General features: G+C 61.7%; 1 non-coding gene across 1 annotated transcript; it reads left to right on the forward strand.

The window, feature by feature from the left end:
* The first annotated feature begins 3,939 nt into the window (after positions 1 to 3,939).
* LOC142006348 (5S ribosomal RNA) lies at positions 3,940 to 4,058 on the forward strand. Its single transcript, XR_012643444.1, has one exon. It is a non-coding gene; the product is annotated as a 5S ribosomal RNA (ribosomal RNA).
* The last annotated feature ends 942 nt before the right edge of the window (positions 4,059 to 5,000 follow it).

Below are 5,000 nucleotides of genomic sequence, written 5' to 3' on the forward strand. Positions count from 1 at the left end.
CTCTCCCCGCCTGGGACCGGGGTTGACCTGCTGTCCCTGCCGGACTTGGAGCCCGAGGAGGGAATCGGCCACCAGGTCAACCTCCGCTGAAAGCGGCCACGGTTTACCTGGTGCCCGGGGAGCGAATCGGACACCAGGTCAACCTCTGCTAAAGCGACCGAGGTTGACCTGGTGCCCGGGGAGCGAATCTGACACCAGGTCAACCTCTGCTAAAGCGCCAGAGGTTGACCTGGTGCCCGGGGAGCGAATCGGACACCAGGTCAACCTCTGCTAAAGCGGCCGGGGTTGACCTGCTGTCCCTGCCGGACTTAGAAAATTTTTCTCTCCAGCCTGGGACCGGGGTTGACCTGTTGTCCCTGCCGGACTTAGAAAATTTTTCTCTGCCGCCTGGGACCGGGGTTGACCTGTTGTCCCTGCCGGACTTAGAAAATTTTTCTCTGCCGCCTGGGACCGGGGTTGACCTGTTGTCCCTGCCGGACTTAGAAAATTTTTCTCTCCCGCCTGGGACCGGGGTTGACCTGTTGTCCCTGCCGGACTTAGAAAATTTTTCTCTCCCGCCTGGGACCGGGGTTGACCTGTTGTCCCTGCCGGACTTAGAAATTTTTTCTCTGCCGCCTGGGACCGGGGTTGACCTGTTGTCCCTGCCGGACTTAGAAATTTTTTCTCTCCAGCCTGGGACCGGGGTTGACCTGTTGTCCCTGCCGGACTTAGAAATTTTTTCTCTCCCGCCCGGTACCGGGGTTGACCTGTTGTCCCTGCCGGACTTAGAAATTTTTTCTCTGCCGCCTGGGACCGGGGTTGACCTGTTGTCCCTGCCGGACTTAGAAAATTTTTCTCTCCCGCCTGGGACCGGGGTTGACCTGTTGTCCCTGCCGGACTTAGAAATTTTTTCTCTGCCGCCTGGGACCGGGGTTGACCTGTTGTCCCTGCCGGACTTAGAAAATTTTTCTCTCCCGCCTGGGACCGGGGTTGACCTGCTGTCCCTGCCGGACTTGGAAAATTTTTCTCTCCAGCCTGGGACCGGGGTTGACCTGTTGTCCCTGCCGGACTTAGAAATTTTTTCTCTCCCCGCCTGGGACCGGGGTTGACCTGCTGTCCCTGCCGGACTTGGAGCCCTAGGAGGGAATCGGCCACCAGGTCAACCTCCGCTGAAAGCGGCCACGGTTTACCTGGTGCCCGGGGAGCGAATCGGACACCAGGTCAACCTCTGCTAAAGCGACCGAGGTTGACCTGGTGCCCGGGGAGCGAATCTGACACCAGGTCAACCTCTGCTAAAGCGCCAGAGGTTGACCTGGTGCCCGGGGAGCGAATCGGACACCAGGTCAACCTCTGCTAAAGCGGCCGGGGTTGACCTGCTGTCCCTGCCGGACTTAGAAAATTTTTCTCTCCAGCCTGGGACCGGGGTTGACCTGTTGTCCCTGCCGGACTTAGAAAATTTTTCTCTCCCGCCTGGGACCGGGGTTGACCTGTTGTCCCTGCCGGACTTGGAGCCCGAGGAGGGGATCGGCCACCAGGTAAACCTCCGCTGAAAGCGGCCACGGTTTACCTGGTGCCCGGGGAGCGAATCGGACACCAGGTCAACCTCAGCTGAAGCGGCCGGGGTTGACCTGCTGTCCCTGCCGGACTTGGAAAATTTTTCTCTCCAGCCTGGGACCGGGGTTGACCTGTTGTCCCTGCCGGACTTAGAAATTTTTTCTCTCCCCGCCTGGGACCGGGGTTGACCTGCTGTCCCTGCCGGACTTGGAGCCCGAGGAGGGAATCGGCCACCAGGTCAACCTCCGCTGAAAGCGGCCACGGTTTACCTGGTGCCCGGGGAGCGAATCGGACACCAGGTCAACCTCTGCTAAAGCGACCGAGGTTGACCTGGTGCCCGGGGAGCGAATCTGACACCAGGTCAACCTCTGCTAAAGCGCCAGAGGTTGACCTGGTGCCCGGGGAGCGAATCGGACACCAGGTCAACCTCTGCTAAAGCGGCCGGGGTTGACCTGCTGTCCCTGCCGGACTTAGAAAATTTTTCTCTCCAGCCTGGGACCGGGGTTGACCTGCTGTCCCTGCCGGACTTAGAAAATTTTTCTCTGCCGCCTGGGACCGGGGTTGACCTGTTCTCCCTGCCGGACTTAGAAAATTTTTCTCTCCAGCCTGGGACCGGGGTTGACCTGTTGTCCCTGCCGGACTTAGAAAATTTTTCTCTCCCGCCTGGGACCGGGGTTGACCTGTTGTCCCTGCCGGACTTGGAGCCCGAGGAGGGGATCGGCCACCAGGTCAACCTCCGCTGAAAGCGGCCACGGTTTACCTGGTGCCCGGGGAGCGAATCGGACACCAGGTCAACCTCTGCTAAAGCGGCCGGGGTTGACCTGCTGTCCCTGCCGGACTTGGAGCCCGAGGAGGGGATCGGCCACCAGGTCAACCTCCGCTGAAAGCGGCCACGGTTTACCTGGTGCCCGGGGAGCGAATCGGACACCAGGTCAACCTCTGCTAAAGCGGCCGGGGTTGACCTGCTGTCCCTGCCGGACTTGGAGCCCGAGGAGGGGATCGGCCACCAGGTCAACCTCCGCTGAAAGCGGCCACGGTTTACCTGGTGCCCGGGGACCGAATCGGACACCAGGTCAACCTCCGCTGAAGCGGCCGGGGTTGACCTGCTGTCCCTGCCGGACTTAGAAAATTTTTCTCTCCCCGCCTGGGACCGGGGTTGACCTGTTGTCCCTGCCGGACTTAGAAATTTTTTCTCTGCCGCCTGGGACCGGGGTTGACCTGTTGTCCCTGCCGGACTTAGAAATTTTTTCTCTCCAGCCTGGGACCGGGGTTGACCTGTTGTCCCTGCCGGACTTAGAAATTTTTTCTCTCCCGCCCGGTACCGGGGTTGACCTGTTGTCCCTGCCGGACTTAGAAATTTTTTCTCTGCCGCCTGGGACCGGGGTTGACCTGTTGTCCCTGCCGGACTTAGAAAATTTTTCTCTCCCGCCTGGGACCGGGGTTGACCTGTTGTCCCTGCCGGACTTAGAAATTTTTTCTCTGCCGCCTGGGACCGGGGTTGACCTGTTGTCCCTGCCGGACTTAGAAAATTTTTCTCTCCCGCCTGGGACCGGGGTTGACCTGTTGTCCCTGCCGGACTTAGAAATTTTTTCTCTGCCGCCTGGGACCGGGGTTGACCTGTTGTCCCTGCCGGACTTAGAAATTTTTTCTCTCCAGCCTGGGACCGGGGTTGACCTGTTGTCCCTGCCGGACTTAGAAATTTTTTCTCTCCCGCCCGGTACCGGGGTTGACCTGTTGTCCCTGCCGGACTTAGAAATTTTTTCTCTGCCGCCTGGGACCGGGGTTGACCTGCTGTCCCTGCCGGACTTAGAAAATTTTTCTCTCCAGCCTGGGACCGGGGTTGACCTGCTGTCCCTGCCGGACTTAGAAAATTTTTCTCTCCCCGCCCGGAACCGGGGTTGACCTGTTGTCCCTGCCGGACTTGGAGCCCGAGGAGGGGATCGGCCACCAGGTCAACCTCCGCTGAAAGCGGCCACGGTTTACCTGGTGCCCGGGGAGCGAATCGGACACCAGGTCAACCTCCGCTAAAGCGCCCGAGGTTGACCTGGTGCCCGGGGAGCGAATCGGACACCAGGTCAACCTCTGCTACGGCGGCCGGGGTTGACCTGCTGTCCCTGCCGGACTTGGAAAATTTCTCTCCCCGCCTCGGACCGGGGTTGACCTGCTGTCCCTACCGGACTTAGAACATTTTTCTCTCCCCGCCCCGGCCCGGGGGTTAACCTCGGGGCGCACAGCTTCCCGGGTCTGACGTGCACGTCCTGTCACCTCCCGGGCCCGGCGTCCTCGTCCTCCCTTCCCCTTGGGCCGGCTCGGAGGAAGTTTTCCCTCGGCCCGGCCTCCGGGTTAATTGTTTGGGCCCGGCTGACTGAGGCCAGGCTGCTGACGCTAAAGCCCGGGGAGGCGGGGGCCTACGGCCATACCGGACCGAATGCCCCCGATCTCGTCCGATCTCGGAAGGTAAACCGTCCCGGGCCTGGCTAGTACCTGGATGGGTGACCGCCTGGGAATCCCAGGTGCCGTAGGCAGCTTTTGGCCCCAGCGGGGGTAGAGCGGGGCGTGTGTCTGCCGTGCGGGAGCAGGGAAGCCGTGAGGCCAAGGCGGCGCGACGGTCCTGGGGGGCGCTGAGGCCTTTCCCTCTGCCTGCCTGCGTGTCGGGGGCGGGGGGGCGGGCGAGGAAGCTAAGGCCCTCACCCGGTGCGGTGCGATGGCTTGGGTCGGGTCGGGGAGAGGGAAGAAAGCGTGTGTGGAGCGTTGGTGGGGCAGGTGTGTGTGTGGGAGTGCTGGGTTGGGCAGGCCGTTGAGGCGGTGGCGGTGGTGGTGTTTTTGGTGGGAGTGAGTTGGGGTCAGGTGGGTGTGGGGTCCCCCCCGGGGGGTGGATGGTCTGAGGGTTAAGGCTTGGAACGTGCGTCTTGGGGGACCGTGGGTGGAGGTTGTTGAGAGCGGGGAAGGCCCTGGGTCCCGGTTGTGGACTATTAAGCCCGGTGGAGGGGGACCGTGGGTGGAGGTTGTTGAGAGCGGGGAAGGCCCTGGGTCTCGGTTGTGGACTATTAAGCCCGGTGGAGGGGGACCGTGGGTGGAGGTTGTTGAGAGCGGGGAAGGCCCTGGGTCCCGGTTGTGGACTATTAAGCCCGGTGGAGGGGGACCGTGGGTGGAGGTTGTTGAGAGCGGGGAAGGCCCTGGGTCCCGGTTGTGGACTATTAAGCCCGGTGGAGGGGGACCGTGGGTGGAGGTTGTTGAGAGCGGGGAAGGCCCTGGGTCCCGGTTGTGGACTATTAAGCCCGGTGGAGGGGGACCGTGGGTGGAGGTTGTTGAGAGCGGGGAAGGCCCTGGGTCTCGGTTGTGGACTATTAAGCCCGGTGGAGGTGTTGCGTACGGTGGATGTAAGGGGGAGGGCGTATGAAGTGACCGAGGAGTGGGCAAGGAAACGGGGGGAAAAATTTGGAGGCGAAGGCGGCCGAAAAAGGGTG

The sequence above is a fragment of the Carettochelys insculpta genome, unplaced genomic scaffold (genome assembly GCF_033958435.1).
Source record: "Carettochelys insculpta isolate YL-2023 unplaced genomic scaffold, ASM3395843v1 scaffold_0053, whole genome shotgun sequence".
NCBI classification, from domain to species: domain Eukaryota; kingdom Metazoa; phylum Chordata; order Testudines; family Carettochelyidae; genus Carettochelys; species Carettochelys insculpta.